This window comes from Lolium perenne, chromosome 4, assembly GCF_019359855.2.
Source record: "Lolium perenne isolate Kyuss_39 chromosome 4, Kyuss_2.0, whole genome shotgun sequence".
Classification (NCBI taxonomy): Eukaryota; Viridiplantae; Streptophyta; class Magnoliopsida; order Poales; family Poaceae; genus Lolium; species Lolium perenne.
In genome coordinates this window covers 226,468,178-226,487,393 of record NC_067247.2, presented here as the reverse complement: position 1 = coordinate 226,487,393, position 19,216 = coordinate 226,468,178, and the positions used below count along the sequence as shown (strand labels likewise).

Genomic DNA, 19,216 nt, shown 5'->3' with positions numbered 1-19,216 from the left:
TTGCATACGTAGTATTGCATAATAAAAAGTTAGTCCACAATGCTGAAAAGCTCACGCATAGAAGGACTATAGCCCATGGCGTCACTAGCAGCCCATGTACACCAAACTGCAGTCTGTTCACACGAATGTTCACGTCATAACTACAATATAAAAAAGTTCAACTCTGTTAGCTCTCACCACTCTAACCTTCCTCATATTTGGGTTCACATGCAAAATATTTTGTGTTACCACCATGTCATGTGTGTCGTGTGTGTTGTTTTCTTTCGACCATGTCAACTATTGAAGACCACGAAAGCTGCATGAAGAGTACTAATAATTGACAAGTTCCCACATTTGTTTGACTACTTATGGTTTCTTTGCATGTTTGTTCATATTCTGCTAAATTATCATTCCTTCCTACTCTAATGTTTGTGGCTTAGTCCTGTGTAATGTTAACTTAACACTTTCTCATAATAGATTTTCATGCATGTTAATTTAGCGGTTGCTAAATCCTTTTATCACTTCAAAATTTGGGAACCATGGGCAAAGGAATGCGAAGTTTGGGCGGCAAGCCCAAAATTTTGGATGCCCAATCTGCAAATAAAATTGCAGTAAAATTAAATCAATGGTTGTTTATCTTTTTTTGTGGCATAAAAACCATTTTATAAATGTTTGATACATTTTTTATAAAAGGTTTATCAGCGTGTTTCCCTAATTGTATGTAGGCGTTTGCTTGTTCGTGTACTTTATCCTAATTTCATCCCATTAACATTGTTTTGTAAAATCTAACAAATATACTACTCCCTCCAATTCAAATGTGTCTAGATACATCTATTTTAGCATCAAGTAATATGAATCGGAGGGAGTATCATATTGGTGGTTAATTTTTATCGCTCTTATACAAAATAAACTTTGTCATGGCCTCAACGGGGTCGTGCGCCAAGGCGCACATCTAAATCTAGTCATCATAAATAGGAGGCAAAGTATCATCAAAGAAAATTTTCTCCTCAATGCTTGGGGGACTAAAAATATCATGCTCATCAAAACCAGCTTCCCCAAGCTTAGAATTTTCTATATCATTAGCAACAATGGTGTTCAAAGCGTTCATACTAATATCATTGCTACTAGCATGCAAATAAGGTTCCATAGGTTTTTTAATTTTCGCAGCAAACAATCCATGTCTTAACTCAGGAAATAGATTAAAAAGCTCCATGTTGCTTTCCATTATGCCTAACTAGTGAAATAAAAACAAGAAACAAAAAGATGCAATTGCAGGATCTAAAGGAAATAGCTTCGAGCACTTACAACGGTACCAGAAAATAACTTAGTTACCTGGGACCAGAGTGTGAGTGCCTTTTACCTTTCTTCCCCGGCAACGGCGCCAGAAAATAGCTTGATGTCTACGCACGCTTCTTTTCCTGTAGACAGTGTTGGGCCTCCAAGAGCAGAGGTTTGTAGAACAGCAGCAAGTTTTTCCTTAAGTGGATCACCCAAGGTTTATCGAACTCAGGGAGGAAGAGGTCAAAGATATCCCTCTCAAGCAACCCTGCAATCACGATACAAGAAGTCTCTTGTGTCCCCAACACACCTAATACACTTGTCAGATGTATAGGTGCACTAGTTCGGTGAAGAGATAGTGAAATACAAGTAGTATGAATGTATATGAGCAGTAGTAACGGCGCCAGAAAATAGCTTGCTGACGTGCAGTTGATGGTAGTAATATTGCAAGAGGTAAAGATGCAGTAGAACAGTAAATAAGCGATGATTGCAGTATTTGAAAACAAGGCCTAGGGATCATACTTTCACTAGTGGACACTCTCAACATTGATCACATAATAAAACCACTCTACACTCTCTTGTTGGATGATGAACACCATTAATTGTGTAGGGCTACAAGAGCACCTCAATGACGGAGTTAACAAGCTCCACAACATTCGATGTTCATATTTAAGTAACCTTAGAGTGCATGATAGACCAACGCAATTATACCAAGTACTAACATAGCATGCACACCGTCACCGACAGACTATGAAAGGGGGAATAGATCACATCAATACTATCATAGTAATAGTTAACTTCATAATCTACAAGAGATCACAATCATAAACTACGCCAAGTACTACATGATGCACACACTATCAACATTACATCATGGAGGAGGAATAGAGTACTTTAATAACATCACTAGAGTAGCACATAGATGATATTCAACTAGATCACAAAGAGAGAGATGAACCACATAGCTGCGGTAGAGCCCTCAGCCTCGGGGGAGAATTACTCCCTCCTCATGGGAGACAGCAGCGGTGATGAAGATGGCAGTGGTGTCGATGGAGATGCCTTCCGGGGGCACTTCCCCGTCCCAGCGTCGTGCCGAAACAGAGACATTTGTCCCCCAGATCTTGGCTTCGCGATGGCGGTGGCTCTGGAAGGTTTCTCGTACCATGGCTTATTCGTCTCGAAGATTTAGGTCAGGGGGCTTCTTATAGGCGAAGAGGCGGAGTCGGAAGGGTTACGGAGCCGCCACACAATAGGGGGGTGCGGCCCCCCTCTTGGCCGCGCCGGGCACACGTGTGGGGCCCCCAGGGCTCCCCTTTGACTTTCTGGAAGGTTCCGGGAAAAATAAGATGTTGGGCATTGATTTCGTCCGATTCCGAGAATATTTCCTTTGTAGGATTTCTGAAACCAAAAACAGCAGAAAACAACAACTGGCACTTCGGCATCTCGTCAATAGGTTAGTTCCGGAAAACGCATCAAAACGATATAAAGTGTGAACAAAACATGTATGTATTGTCATAAAACAAGCATGGAACATAAGAAATTATCGATACGTTGGAGACGTATCATTGAGCACTCTCAAGAAATTGAGGAAGCTCAAGTTGAAGGTCAAGATGGGGACCCAAATGATCAAGTTGATCAAGTGATACCTCCAAGGCCAAGAAGAACCAAGGAGGAGATCGAGGCCTCTCGTCTAGCAAGAAGAGAAAGGAACCTTGAACTTCGTGGACACACACATGACAAGGTCCTTGGTGATGTAAGGGCAAAAGTTTCCACAAGAAGGCAATTGGCTAACTTTAGCAATCATCATGCTTATATCTCCTTAGTGGAACCCAAGAAAGTATTTGAAGCCCTTGAAGATTCGGATTGGTTGGAAGCTATGCACGTAGAACTCAACAACTTCAAGCGCAACAAAGTATGGACCTTAGTAGAGAAGCCAAAGGGGTGCCGCAATGTTATAGGCACTAAATGGATTTTCAAGAACAAGCAAGATGAGTTTGGAAATGTTGTAAGGAACAAGGCAAGATTGGTGGCTCAAGGGTTCTCTCAAGTTGAGGGAATTGACTTTGGAGAAACCTATTCTCCCGTGGCTCGCCTTGAGTCCATCCGTATCCTTCTTGCTTATGCATCACATCATAACTTTAAGTTACAACAAATGGATGTGAAAAGTGCATTTCTTAATGGTCCCTTGCATGAAGAGCTTTATGTTAAGCAACCCCCGGGGTTTGAGGATCTCATCTTTCCTAACCATGTCTATAAGCTTGACAAAGCACTTTATGGTCTCAAACAAGCTCCTAGAGTTTGGTACGAGCACCTTAAAGAATTATTGGTAGACCGTGGGTTTGATGTTGGGCTAATCGATCCCACTCTTTTTACTAAGAGGGTCAATGAGGAGCTTTTCGTTTGCCAATTATATGTTGATGATATTATCTTTGGCTCTACTAACAAAGCTTTCAATGATGAATTCTCAAAGCTTATGACCGATAGGTTTGAGATGTCTATGATGGGAGAGATGAAGTTCTTCCTTGGTTTTGAGATCAAGCAATTGAGGGAAGGAACCTTCATCAACCAAGCAAAATATCTCCAAGACATGCTCAAGAGGTTCAAGATGACCGAGTTGAAGGGTGTAGCCACTCCTGTGGTTACTAAATGTCATCTTGCACTTGATCCCAATGGTAAAGAGGTGGATCAAAAGGTATATCGCTCCATGATTGGATCCTTGCTTTACCTTTGTGCATCTAGACCGGACACAGTGTTGAGTGTTGGTGTGTGTGCAAGGTATCAAGCTTCTCCTAAGGAGAGCCACATGATGGCTCTCAAAAGAATCTTTCGGTATTTGGTTGATACCCCAAGATATGGTATTTGGTACCCCAAAGGCTCAAGTTTTATTCTCAATGGATACACCGATGCGGATTGGGCAGGAGACAAGGATGATAGGAAATCAACTTCCGGGGCTTGCCAATTCCTTGGTAGGTCCTTGGTGTGTTGGTCTTCTAAGAAGCAAAATTGTATATCTCTCTCCACCGCCGAAGCCTAATATGTTGCCGCCGCAAGTGGATGCACTCAATTGTTATGGATGAGGCAAACTTTAAAGGAATACGGTGTCATTTGTGACAAAGTGCCTCTATTATGTGACAATGAAAGTGCCATCAAGATTGCCTATAATCCGGTGCAACATTCAAGAACGAAGCATATTGTGATCCGGAATCATTTCATTAGGGATCATGTTGCCCGTGGTGATATTGAGCTTATCTATGTTCCTACCAAAGATCAACTTGCCGATATATTCACGAAGCCTCTTGATGAAGCAAGATTCTCTTATTTGAGGAATGAGCTAAATATCATTGATTCAAGGAGTATAGCTTGACCATCTTGCAAACACACCTTTTGTCTCAAAACTTTATTTGGTTTAGATGTGGGCATTGAAATAGGGGGAGTGCGATTTAAATTATTGAGCTATCCCTCCCCCATAATGCCAACATTAAGAAATCATTCTCTTTATATCATATGTTGATATGTGAGCTTCAATGATGAGTAGTGGCTTGGATCCAAGATATATCTTCGTGGTGCCATGCCATAACACTCATATGTGGTGGCCTAGGCCACCACACTCTTCTTTGTGAAGAGTTGGAGTTATTTGGATCTTATCGCCTTTTATTTGACAACTCCTTGTTCTTATGGGAAATCACTCTAGTTTGGCCTTATTTACTCATATCTTGCAAACTTGAGTGACCATGTACCATTAACAGTTTGTACCCTCTAAACCTAAGCCTACACTCATCTATAAGCCATTTCCATCTTGCTCATATGTCATGTTTTGGTAAAAACTTGGAGTTTGAGGATTCTCGGTCGGATGATCTAGGTTGCCCCATCTTATTGGTAAATATGCATCTTATATGTGACGTGATACATTATTGCATCACATATGATTTCATGCAAATAACCAACTAAAGATAGGCAGGATTTCCGGTGTTCTGGAAATTTCCAGAAAATCGGATAATCCGGCCTAGTGGTGCCCCGGAATATCCGGCCGGGCCGGATTATCCGCCCTTACTTGGGGCCGGATTATCCGGCCTGGGCTGGTTGCCAGAGGATTTAGAGTGGCTGCGGGGTGGACAGTTGCCACAGCAACCAGTTCCTCCCCACGCGTGTGGGGTCCCCGGACTAGCTATCCAAAATTCCCGTTATGTATACAGTTCACGATCCCATGATCAGTGCGTCGTGAACACATAACCGAACTGATATCATAGTTACATCATCCATTACAAAACGGAATAAGAAAATTACAACAAGGTTACATGACCAATCTTTACATAATAGCCTCGAAGGGCCTAACTTAATCATCAGAGTAGCGGAATCACATCAGCAGCGTAAAGCCCGAGTCATCTGCCTTAACCCTACAGGCAACTGACTGGGAGAACGTTCCTAGCTCGCATAGATGTCGTCCAATCCTTCTTCATTTGTCGAATTCCTCCAAGTCTGGCCAAGTAAATAGCCAGGGACAAAGCCGTGAGTACATTTGGAATTGTACTCGCAAACCATCAAGAAGGTACTTTGCAAGAGTGCAAGATAACAAGTGCTAATCTAGATGACAAGAGGGAAGAGCTAATTTCTCTTGTGGAAATAGCATGTAGAAGAGAGTTAGTTTCTCTTGTGGATATAGCATGAGAAAGAGAAATAGTTTCTCTTGTGGATGTAGCATGAGAAAGAGAAATAGTTTCTCTTGTGGATGTAGCATCCCAACATCACAGTTGAAGGGGACACTAAGAAGATCCTATGACATCTCTATATCTTTGTTGAAGAAGATACTTCAAAAGAGTTCTCCAACATAAAACACTAGGATGGGAGTAACCGAGTTTATTTCCTTTCCGACCATCTCCAAATGGTCATCACAACTTTCCAGTACCTTCCCGGTACTCCGAAAACAAGTTCCTTTCTTTCCTTTGTCAAACACTTTCATAAAACAAAACTCTTTAGGCTAAGCAACAGCCATTCCAACCGTCCATGACCGCGGACATGGCTATTCGAATAGATTTGACTCTGCAGAGTTTGCACACTTTCCCCACAAGATCCGCGAGTTCATCATGTGGGCATCATCCCCGCATATCAACTATGCCATGACGAAAACTCGGACATAGCCTTTCTTCTATTCGTCTTAGCACGGGATCCTACCCTATGGAGTATGTACCTCCCTGGCACCGTGGCAGCTCACCTCACTTTGAGCATGGCTCCACCGCCAAGCCAGGAGACCCATAGTGTCTTCCGGATGGGTCAGCCCCGAAGGCCTCCCGTTATACTATTGTCTCCACCTACGACAACCCGGACTCGGGGGTAACCTTACCCCTGTATAGTTGTGCGGTGTCCCATGCTAAGAAGAACAAACTACGAGCTAAGCCCTGTCCCACTCCAGGGTAATGTGGTTGCGCGGGTTAATTGTCACGGGTGAATACTTAGACGCCAAAGTTTTTGAAAACAAGATTTTCTTTCCAACCATCTTTTCCAAGATCCTTTCCTTTCATAAACACACGCTTGGGTAAGTCCAACTCACCCAAGGTTTTCAAAAATTCTTTTCAACAAGGTATTTTTCCAAGGGGGTTCCCAACCTATAGTTTTATGGATGAACTAAGATACATCAAGGGCATGATGCTAGCCATCATACCACTAAGGAGATGATAATTGAGGTGTAAAGGGGATCATACATACTTAGGATAAGCATGCATAGGGACATCATAAATAAGATGATTCAACAAGGGTCATGATGTTAATCATCATACCACTAAGAAGGTGACAATATAAGTGGTCAAGGGGGCATACATGCTTAGGGTAAGCATGCGTAACATCAACAAGGTGTTCAACATACTTGGGAGTAAGTATGCATAGCATCAACAAGGGGTTCAACATACTTGGGAATAAGTATGCATATAGTAGAGGACCAAACATCACACATGATACAAGGAACCGAGTATATAATGGAGCAATGAACACAACAAGAAGGATAAATAGCAAGAGATCAAAAGATGGCTTGCCTTGGTTAGCTTATTTGTCCCTGGACTTCTTCAACCCCATCAAATAAGAATACCAACAATATAAATAAACTCCTTGTCCAATCCACTTCTTCTTCTTCTTCTTCTCCGGAATTGTTCGCATCTATCGCCGAAAAATATAAAAGAAACACAATCAGCACATTGCACCAATCAAAACAACATTCAACAATCAGAATTTGACATGCAACTTAGGGCTAACATACTAAGGTCTTAAAGTCACTATAAAACAATTTTATAAATTCTATTTTTAAGAAAATCCCATTTATTTACCTAGTGAAGGCATGAGAGCATTAAAACTTAGCAATTGCCTCTCTTGTTATCACCATGGCACAAACTAATTATCCCCTGGTAGATAACACCCCAAAGAAGACAAGCGCATTGGTTTTGTACCAAAAACTTTTATACTTTATTTTTATACATTTTTGGAAAAAAGCAGAAATCATTTTCCTACTTTATTTGGCTCACAAAACAATACACAATTAAAACAATAAAACATTAAACCTCTGGATAGCTATTGAAACAAAGATCCATACAAAGTTGGATTCACCAATTTTAAATTTTTTAAAAGATTTTTAATAAAAAAAAGAAACTGGACAGAGGGTCCTTTTCAGTGTTTAAAATCTTACAAAATCTCAGATGCTCAAATAAATCTGAGCTACGGATATCTTATTAACAAAACTAATATGAGTACAACAAAATTAGTTTCACTCAAAAATATTATTCGGCGCTCCTAAACTAAATTGTCTAACAAAGATTTGGAACAAACTTTACTAAAATCCACAATTTCATAGTTTGTCCTAAAATACTCAAACCAGTGCCAAGAGATGAGCAGTACTGTGTAGTTTAATAAAAAATTGGATTTGGATCAACAATGTTTCTGAAACTCTTAAAATTGAATTAACAAGGTTATTGCATGTGTTTACCATTTTAAAAATCAGAGAAACGTGCATGATAGGTATGGGTCTAATTCTTCTCTGAGGTGGTGAGGGTTTTATTTTGGCACACTATAAAATTAGAGTTACTCAGTTTTGCTCTTCTATAAAATTTTGGTGAATTTAGACTGAAAGGCTATGTTTGCAGGATTAAATTTCAGAAAAAGGGAAAAGAAAGACGCAGGCTAGATGTTAATTGGGCCACCGTGACTGAGCAGGCTGACCCAGTTCGGGTCTGAAGCTGAGATGGAAAAAGGTTAAAAACCTGACTAAGGGTCCCACATGTCATTCTGTCACTTAAAACTGAAGGGGTAAGCTGTCCTTGGGTCTCCATCTAACGGCTGTAGATGATCAACTTGACTAAAAAGAAAAAAGGCTACTTCAATAACCGTGCAAACAGGCCAATGGTGCATGCATCTATCTTTCACTCGTTCCTGCTAGCTGAAGTTGATGACGGGGCCATGGGAGCTCACCGGGAGAGGGCGCTGGTCGACGGAGAGGTGACGGCGGCGAGTCGGTGGGTTGAGGCAGTACAGCAGCTCCTCCCGAACGTCCAGCTGCTCCTCCAGGCGACGACACAGATGGCTTCTTCTTCGTCGTACTTCCCGGACCAATGACGTCGGCGGCGGCTACAGGCGGACCTGGGCAACGTGGAGTGGCGTGTTAGAAGCGGGATAGACAGGAGAGTGCAGGGGAGTGGAAAAGAGGGGCAGAGAGCGCCGGAGTCGGGCGCCAACTTCTGCGCCACCCGGCGGCGACCTCGGACAGAGATGGAGCTCCTCCGAGCGGGAGGCAGCAGGGAGCGTGCCGCAGCGCTTCCGTGAGCTGGGACAGGGGAGTGTTGAGGTGTGGCGAGGTGTGGTGGAGGGAGGGGAGCTCAGCCGGCTTTTATAGCCGAGGACGGGCTCATGGTGGACGCGGACCATAGAGGCGGCGTACGAGTCTACGGGCTCGCCATTGGGTAGAAGGGCGGTGGGGGAGCGTCTCTGCGCGGGTTAGGGTTTTCGGGGCGAGGCGCTGCGCGGGAAAACGGTCGGGAGAGAGCGCAGGTCCACTGCACAGAGGGTGTTCGACGGATTGCTGGCGTCACGGTTGCGCCTCGTGCGCCGCGCTGCTGACGTTTCCAAGCTGGCGTCAGCGGGGTGTAGCCGTTGCACGCGTGCACGCGGGCGAGCGAAGCTTGGTTTGGTCGTTTAGGTCCAGGTGCATGCAGCGACCTGACGGTGACCGCATCGTGCACGAGCAGCTGTACTCGGCGCGCGTGCGTGTGTTTGCGCTCGGACGAGCATGTCCCGCTCCATCAGTTTTGGCTCCAGATATGCGGTGCTGCCGTGACGATTGTGAGCAGCACCCTGTGCGCGCGTGTGAAGAAAAGAAATGGATCAGAGAGAGGTGCTGGATGGCTTTGGTCGGCTACAAGCAGGGCACGAGCCAGGAAGAGTTGTTACACATTTTCCGATCAAAACTAGTCTCAGCCATATATTCTCCTTCTCTATTTTCTGTCCAAAGCAAAACAGGTAAAGCTAGTAAGATTAACCAAGATAGGGAGGTGGAGAAGAATCTTGGTAAGATTGTGAGGAGCAAGGTTTGAACGGAAGGGGGTGGAGATGGAATCGGTGCAAAACTGCTCAAAATTGGGTTTGAATTAGATTTAAAAAAATGCTGAGCAGAAGAGAAGTATATTTTTCTTAGTGAAAAGTGATGGAAAAGGTGCAGTGCACCAATTCACAAGCTTTGGGAATTTTATGAAGAGATTTGGTCCCCCTTTTCTTTTTGTTAAGAACTTCAAATATAACTAAAAGGATATGATGGAGATTTGAAGATTTTTTTTAAAAAAAAACTCACGATGGTCCTCGGGCTACTTATGTTCTTTGCCTGATTATGGCCTCGCATAATTTTCCCAAATTTTAAAATATATGGTTTGATTTATGCACAATATAACCATTATTTCAATGTGTTAAGTGCAAGGGGAATTTTGGAAAATATTATGATTATTTTTTTTGGGGAAAAACTAATGAGGTATTACTCCTCACACTCTTTTATTGATATCACAAACCGAAAATCAATTTCGTAAAAGAGTTTGATAACCAAGGAGAGATATAGTTTTAAGTTGCTAAAATGAGGGAGGAAACAAAAATATAAAAATGAATTAAAGTTGAGAGAATAAGTAAAAATATAGTATCTCCAAACCTCTTTTTTTATTAAAAAAAAACAAAAGAGAAAGAATTGTATAGGTAAGAGAGACATATGGTTTTGTTGGCAAAAAGAGGAGGATTTCAAAATAGAGTTGTAGTGGGAAAACTTGGTATGCGAGGTTATTTTTAAGGAAGTGCACAAGATCAGGGTTAGAAGGTTAGTGCCATAATGCTAAGAAGATAGGTGTTGCTTAGGAGACAACTTAAGGGTCTGATTGATATTTAAGCACAAAGTTTTTGTTAGAATCGAGGTCTTGCAGTTCAAGAGTAGATGTCGATATTGGGTTGAGCTTTGTTTTGATGTTTAATAATGTGAAGAAACTCTTTTGATCATTTTTTTAGCACACAAATATGTATTCGAAGACTGGGCCAGATGCAGATGCCCACTGGACTAAAACCACACACAAGAAAAGACACAATAATAAAAAAAAGGTTATCAACAACAACTATTCAATCACCCCAAGAATAATTGTTGACCAAGTGCTCAAATACAATTTTCTATAAGCATAACAAGACAATTCATCTACCAGCAGATTAAGGCAATTCATCTCAATTAGTCTTTAGAAAAAGTTTTTGTTCCCCATAATTTTTGCACTCAGGACAACAAAACATGGTTGCAAAAGTTGGGGTGTGACAGCTCTTCCACCCTTAAAATAATCTCGTCCCGAGATTACTAAGCGTAGGGGTACATGGGTTGTAAAGTTTAACGAAAGTTAGACTCCATTCTTCTGTAGAGGTGCCAATGTTGAGAAGGTTGTTGCTTCATCTTCTGGGAGACACGGTAGATTCCCGCTGATGGCGATCTTCATGAAGAGGGTGACTACTCCATGTAGGTGTTAGATCTATAGCTTCTAAGCGATCCTAGTGGGTGTTTAAGATTTTGGGAGAGTTAGTGCACTCCAGCGGTGCTTTAGCATGGTTAAAAACTTTTTAGAGTTAACTTTAAATTTTAGTGGGAGACGAAGTCTTCCACCCTTAAGATTTTTCATCGGGTATTCGGAAAAACTAAGAGCTTCTGCCTTGTGGTCCTGTCTGGGCTTCTGAAGAAGTCGTCGATCTTCCGTATTCAGTTGAAGAATCTTCAGGAGGCGATGTGTAGTCCACGACTTTAAGAAGCTCTCACGGTGTTTATTAGACCCTAAAACACGCGGTAAGTTAGTAAGTCAGTTAAGCGCCTGGTTGTTGTCCATATGAAGGAGTATCAAAGGTTGTCGGAGACAATCTTCAGCTTGGGTGTCAGTGCTGACTTATACCAGCTAAGAGATAAGCGGGTAAAGTACACCTAATCTTAAGTCTTGAGGTATCTTCAGGAGCTTCATTTAATGAGGAGCGAATGAACCAGGTGATGCAGGTTGGCTTTGACACTATTGCTCTCTCAGCTTGTTAGACGGTGTGTTAGAGGGTAGTTTTCAAAAAGTTATCCTTGGAGGTTAGCGCGATTATACTCCAAGGTTAGACAAAGTTAGTATGTCTTCTCGTAGAGGTGCAGTTACTCTTGAATGTAGGGGCTTCTGCTTTCTTGGCGTAGTAGGGATGCTCCAGCTGATCTTGAAAGTAGTTAGTGCAGATAGGGGTCTTGGTTAATTTTTTTGAAGGTTGAAAAACAACTACTAACGGAGTTAGAGTTAGAGCCTTTTGTTAACCTATCCAACTAACCAGATGTTAGCAATCCATCGGCGAGGTAGATGAGGGTGAAAACATCTTTGGGAGGTTTCCTAAGTTGGTTTATCACACTAAGAGGGTTTTTCAGGCCGAAGGACCAAGACAAACATACACAACAAACAGATAAAATCACTCAAGCAGCACACGAGGAAATTACAAGCAATCATCAAACCAAACAAGGCACTCTAAGTATCTAGGGATACCTATTACGTGGGGGTAGCTCAACCAAAGCGATTGAGTTTGTCCTATCCATCCTATATGTTTGGGGGTGGTCACATATGTTGATGTCTTTAACCGGCTGACATCGTCTTCAACAAGGATTCTCGAAGCAGTTGGTGGTGAAGCAGCTTGGTGTTGAGTTGTCGATGTTGAAGTGGAGGTGAAAACTGCGTAGAATTTCTGGTCTTAACATCCCAGGGGCGTGAGGTCTTCAGAGGATTAATTGCTGAAGAGCTCCATAGATGACAACTTCTCGTGACGAACCCTAAAATTACTAGTCAAGAAATTGAGGACTTGATCCTTGATGACAGCAAAAGTGCGAGTCCAAAGAGGAACAAGGTCAGTTCCTTGGAAGACTTTGGTGACAACCAAGGACATGATCGTTTCTCCCTTTATGTGCATGGCTAAGTCGGCATCCAATCTTCAATAGCTGCTGTTGGAGATACATGAGTCTTCCCGAGGGATTGACCCATCTTCGAGTCTCCGGGTCTGGGTTAGGGACATCGTCCAACATGTAGGTTTGGAAAAGGATGAGGTAGTAGAATCAAAAACTTTCAAATTCTTTGGAAATCACAGAGTGGGGTAAGAATTTGAAGTTTTGGACGGGATAAGAAAATTGGAAGCTATTCTTCCGTTTACTAAAGAAAGAATTTGTTTTGTACATAGTTTTTTCCAAGTACTTGTTTTCTACCTAACGTCCATGCTAACTAAGGTCTCCTACAGTCAGGATGGCTCTGATACCAGCTCTGTGGGTTCCCCGGACTAGCTATCCGAAATTCCCGTTATGTATACAGTTCACGATCCCATGATCAGTGCGTCGTGAACACATAACCGAACTAATATCATAGTTACATCATCCATTACAAAACGGAATAAGAAAATTACAACAAGGTTACATGACCAATCTTTACATAATAGCCTCGAAGGGCCTAACTTAATCATCAGAGTAGCGGAATCACATCAGCAACGTAAAGCCCGAGTCATCTGCCTTAACCCTACAGGCAACTGACTGGGAGAACGTTCCTAGCTCGCATAGACGTCGTCCAATCCTTCTTCATTTGTCGAATTCCTCCAAGTCTGGCCAAGTAAATAGCCAGGGACAAAGCCGTGAGTACATTTGGAATTGTACTCGCAAACCATCAAGAAGGTACTTTGCAAGAGTGCAAGATAACAAGTGCTAATCTAGATGACAAGAGGGAAGAGCTAATTTCTCTTGTGGAAATAGCATGTAGAAGAGAGTTAGTTTCTCTTGTGGATATAGCATGAGAAAGAGAAATAGTTTCTCTTGTGGATGTAGCATGAGAAAGAGAAATAGTTTCTCTTGTGGATGTAGCATCCCAACATCACAGTTGAAGGGGACACTAAGAAGATCCTATGACATCTCTATATCTTTGTTGAAGAAGATACTTCAAAAGAGTTCTCCAACATAAAACACTAGGATGGGAGTAACCGAGTTTATTTCCTTTCCGACCATCTCCAAATGGTCATCACAACTTTCCAGTACCTTCCCGGTACTCCGAAAACAAGTTCCTTTCTTTCCTTTGTCAAACACTTTCATAAAACAAAACTCTTTAGGCTAAGCAACAGCCATTCCAACCGTCCATGACCGCGGACACGGCTATTCGAATAGATTTGACTCTGCAGAGTTTGCACACTTTCCCCACAAGATCCGCGAGTTCATCATGTGGGCATCATCCCCGCATATCAACTATGCCATGACGAAAACTCGGACATAGCCTTTCGCCTATTCGTCTTAGCACGGGATCCTACCCTATGGAGTATGTACCTCCCCGGCACCGTGGCAGCTCACCTCACTTTGAGCATGGCTCCACCGCCAAGCCAGGAGACCCATAGTGTCTTCCGGACGGGTCAGCCCCGAAGGCCTCCCGTTATACTATTGTCTCCACCTACGACAACCCGGACTCGGGGGTAACCTTACCCTTGTATAGTTGTGTGGTGTCCCATGCTAAGAAGAACAAACTACGAGCTAAGCCCTGTCCCACTCCAGGGTAATGTGGTTGCGCGGGTTAATTGTCATGGGTGAATACTTAGACGCCAAAGTTTTTGAAAACAAGATTTTCTTTCCAACCATCTTTTCCAAGATCCTTTCCTTTCATAAACACACGCTTGGGTAAGTCCAACTCACCCAAGGTTTTCAAAAATTCTTTTCAACAAGGTATTTTTCCAAGGGGGTTCCCAACCTATAGTTTTATGGATGAACTAAGATACATCAAGGGCATGATGCTAGCCATCATACCACTAAGGAGATGATAATTGAGGTGTAAAGGGGATCATACATACTTAGGATAAGCATGCATAGGGACATCATAAATAAGATGATTCAACAAGGGTCATGATGTTAATCAGCATACCACTAAGAAGGTGACAATATAAGTGGTCAAGGGGGCATACATGCTTAGGGTAAGCATGCGTAACATCAACAAGGTGTTCAACATACTTGGGAGTAAGTATGCATAGCATCAACAAGGGGTTCAACATACTTGGGAATAAGTATGCATAGAGTAGAGGACCAAACATCACACATGATACAAGGAACCAAGTATATAATGGAGCAATGAACACAACAAGAAGGATAAATAGCAAGAGATCAAAAGATGGCTTGCCTTGGTTAGCTTATTTGTCCCTGGACTTCTTCAACCCCATCAAATAAGAATACCAACAATATAAATAAACTCCTTGTCCAATCCACTTCTTCTTCTTCTTCTCCGGAATTGTTCGCATCTATCGCCGAAAAATATAAAAGAAACACAATCAACACATTGCACCAATCAAAACAACATTCAACAATCAGAATTTGACATGCAACTTAGGGCTAACATACTAAGGTCTTAAAGTCACTATAAAACAATTTTATAAATTCTATTTTTAAGAAAACCCCATTTATTTACCTAGTGAAGGCATGAGAGCATTAAAACTTAGCAATTGCCTCTCTTGTTATCACCATGGCACAAACTAATTATCCCCTGGTAGATAACACCCCAAAGAAGACAAGCGCATTGGTTTTGTACCAAAAACTTTTATACTTTATTTTTATACATTTTTGGAAAAAAGCAGAAATCATTTTCCTACTTTATTTGGCTCACAAAGCAATACACAATTAAAACAATAAAACATTAAACCTCTGGATAGCTATTGAAACAAAGATCCATAAAAAGTTGGATTCACCAATTTTAATTTTTTTTAAAGATTTTTAATAAAAAAAAGAAACTGGACAGAGGGTCCTTTTCAGTGTTTAAAATCTTACAAAATCTCAGATGCTCAAATAAATCTGAGCTACGGATATCTTATTAACAAAACTAATATGAGTACAACAAAATTAGTTTCACTCAAAAATATTATTCGGCGCTCCTAAACTAAATTGTCTAACAAAGATTTGGAACAAACTTTACTAAAATCCACAATTTCATAGTTTGTCCTAAAATACTCAAACCAGTGCCAAGGGATGAGCAGTACTGTGTAGTTTAATAAAAAATTGGATTTGGATCAACAATGTTTCTGAAACTCTTAAAATTGAATTAACAAGGTTATTGCATGTGTTTACCATTTTAAAAATCAGAGAAACGTGCATGATAGGTATGGGTCTAATTCTTCTCTGAGGTGGTGAGGGTTTTATTTTGGCACACTATAAAATTAGAGTTACTCAGTTTTGCTCTTCTATAAAATTTTGGTGAATTTAGACTGAAAGGCTATGTTTGCAGGATTAAATTTCAGAAAAAGGGAAAAGAAAGACGCAGGCTAGATGTTAATTGGGCCACCGTGACTGAGCAGGCTGACCCAGTTCGGGTCTGAAGCTGAGATGGAAAAAGGTTAAAAACCTGACTAAGGGTCCCACATGTCATTCTGTCACTTAAAACTGAAGGGGTAAGCTGTCCTTGGGTCTCCATCTAACGGCTGTAGATGATCAACTTGACTAAAAAGAAAAAAGGCTACTTCAATAACCGTGCAAACAGGCCAATGGTGCATGCATCTATCTTTCACTCGTTCCTGCTAGCTGAAGTTGATGACGGGGCCATGGGAGCTCACCGGGAGAGGGCGCTGGTCGACGGAGAGGTGACGGCGGCGAGTCGGTGGGTTGAGGCAGTACAGCAGCTCCTCCCGAACGTCCAGCTGCTCCTCCTCCGGGCGACGACACGAGATGGCTTCTTCTTCGTCGTACTTCCCGGACCAATGACGTCGGCGGCGGCTACAGGCGGACCTGGGCAACGTGGAGTGGCGTGTTAGAAGCGGGATAGACAGGAGAGTGCAGGGGAGTGGAAAAGAGGGGCAGAGAGCGCCGGAGTCGGGCGCCAACTTCTGCGCCACCCGGCGGCGACCTCGGACAGAGATGGAGCTCCTCCGAGCGGGAGGCAGCAGGGAGCGTGCCGCAGCGCTTCCGTGAGCTGGGACAGGGGAGTGTTGAGGTGTGGCGAGGTGTGGTGGAGGGAGGGGAGCTCAGCCGGCTTTTATAGCCGAGGACGGGCTCATGGTGGACGCGGACCATAGAGGCGGCGTACGAGTCTACGGGCTCGCCATTGGGTAGAAGGGCGGTGGGGGAGCGTCTCTGCGCGGGTTAGGGTTTTCGGGGCGAGGCGCTGCGCGGGAAAACGGTCGGGAGAGAGCGCAGGTCCACTGCACAGAGGGTGTTCGACGGATTGCTGGCGTCACGGTTGCGCCTCGTGCGCCGCGCTGCTGACGTTTCCAAGCTGGCGTCAGCGGGGTGTAGCCGTTGCACGCGTGCACGCGGGCGAGCGAAGCTTGGTTTGGTCGTTTAGGTCCAGGTGCATGCAGCGACCTGACGGTGACCGCATCGTGCACGAGCAGCTGTACTCGGCGCGCGTGCGTGTGTTTGCGCTCGGACGAGCATGTCCCGCTCTGTCGTTGCCTAATCGACGGTACCCCGGAGGAGGGATCCTCACGAGGGGGAGAAGAAGTAGGGGCCATAGGGCGGAGTGCTCTCGGGACGGTGGTACGCGAGTTACCCAGCTTCGGAACACCTGCACGATGACAGGGCCTACTGCTGCTTGTCTGGAATTATCTGGGCGCTTTCGCGTTGTTACAATGAGTTGTGGTTGTGCCTCTAGGGCTCCCGGGATCCGGCTTATAAAGGCGCACGGATCTAGGGTTTTACATGGAGAGTCCTAGCCGGATTACAGATAGCCTAGCTACGGTACAATATCTTGCCGTGCACGTCACGGATCCGCCTTCCATACACGTCGTACTGGATCCGGGTTCCTCATGGGCCTCCCTGGATCCGGGTCACTCCTAGGTCGGTACGGATCCGGCCTGCTGATCCTGGGCTGGACTTCTTCCTTCATGATCAACAGCAACTGGGCCGCCCGATGGGCCACATGCCTCATCACCGTCTGTGGGCCACCCGGGCTTGCCAGATCTAGGCACTGTCGATGGTACACCCATGAAGTATACCCACAACAGTAGCCCCCAGAGTTCTCCGAGTTTCCCCTGCGGTTTCCGACTTGCTGGTCCATCATGATCTCCGGCAAACGTTGGTAACGCGGAGAAACTTGAAGAGCTCCAACTTTGCATTTTCTTCTTTTTCCAACTTATAGCCGGAAAATGCTCCCATCCCGAGGGACTTCATCCATCGACGTTCCAAAGAACATTTCCGGGTTACTCCCTGCTTGAACGTAAGCCAATCTTATCTTCACAGAATCACCCGGAATCTTAAAAGACTCTAACGGTTTCGGAAATCCTTCATCTTCAGATCATGCTTAACAACGGAAGTTCCGTATTTCGCGCACAACTTCCTCATTTCCCGCGCTAAAGTTTCGCAGATGCAAATCTTCACTGAATTTTCGAGTGCATGGTTAAGTTACCTCCACGTCGTTTTACCGCATTTGACCTAAACACGTGTCATCCATCCAACGGCGCGACCGTTCAGTTTCCACCGTTGGATCCGGATCCCGAAACTCCGAGCGCGCCCTATAGATACCCCGCGGCCCGGTAAAAATTCATTCTTTCACCCCCTCTCACCACATCGTCTTCCTCCTCGCGCCGCGCCGCCAGATCTTGATTCCGGCGAACTTCGCCAGTGAACTTCGAGTGCCGCCGTACCAAGGCTTCCTCGCCCCAAGATTCTCACGTTTGAACGGAAACTTGCTCCGCCGCCGATTCGTGGTCACGCGGGCCGATTTCCTTCAAGTTCGGCGACCTCATCTTCCGTCGGAGCTCCGTCGCACCACCGCGCCATTAGCGGTAAGTACGCGGACTTGTAGAAGACAACCTAGTGTAGAAGATAGGCTTAGTGATCCGGGTACTCAGACACTTTGTATGGGTGCAGCCGGAAGCATGCCACTCGAATCGTCACTTTGCACTGGTAGCTCTTCGAGTAGCCCGGATCCCAACCAAATAGAACCCATATGCCAGGATCCGATATCATTCCTGCCCGCGTATGTGTCCGACATCGGTCTAGCTCAACCTTTTTCCGCATCTTCCAAAGACCGCTCCAAGCCGGATCCCTACCCTCCAAGAGCTCCAAGAAGAACTCGAGGGACAAGCTCGGATGGCAGCAAAGGTGCAGGAGGCGGAAAACAAGAGGGCGTCCAAGGCCCGGATCCGTGAAGGAGAACGAGGTCAATGGTGGCCTTGCGCAACCACCGACGTGGAGCTTAGAGAGCTCCAGAACGAGGGAATGATCTCCTCACACTGGAGTTTCGTTCGTGACTCCGACGCCCCCAAGCCAGAAGCCGGAGAAGTTGTCATGACCAAGGCTTGGGTGGAACGCGGACTTTCACTCCCTTGTTCGGAATTTTTTCTCTCCATCCTCAACACCTACGGGCTCCAGCCCCACAACATTTGCCCCAATTCATACCTTCTCTTGTCCAACTTCGTGACTCTCTGCGAAGGACATCTTGGGATCCGGCCAGATGTCAAGTTGTGGCAATTCTTTTCC

General features: G+C 44.1%; 2 long non-coding RNA genes across 2 annotated transcripts; both read right to left on the bottom strand.

Moving 5' to 3' along the window:
- Positions 1-7,250: 7,250 nt before the first annotated feature.
- LOC139838895 (uncharacterized) lies at positions 7,251-9,092 on the bottom strand. The gene is made up of 3 exons (XR_011756723.1): positions 8,990-9,092; positions 8,704-8,871; positions 7,251-7,401 (listed from the first exon to the last, which is right to left on the bottom strand). It is a non-coding gene; the product is annotated as an uncharacterized lncRNA (long non-coding RNA).
- A 3,967-nt stretch (positions 9,093-13,059) lies between these two features.
- LOC127323254 (uncharacterized) lies at positions 13,060-16,444 on the bottom strand. Its single transcript, XR_011756722.1, has 3 exons — positions 16,351-16,444; positions 14,931-15,048; positions 13,060-13,383 (listed from the first exon to the last, which is right to left on the bottom strand). It is a non-coding gene; the product is annotated as an uncharacterized lncRNA (long non-coding RNA).
- Between the last annotated feature and the right edge of the window lie 2,772 nt (positions 16,445-19,216).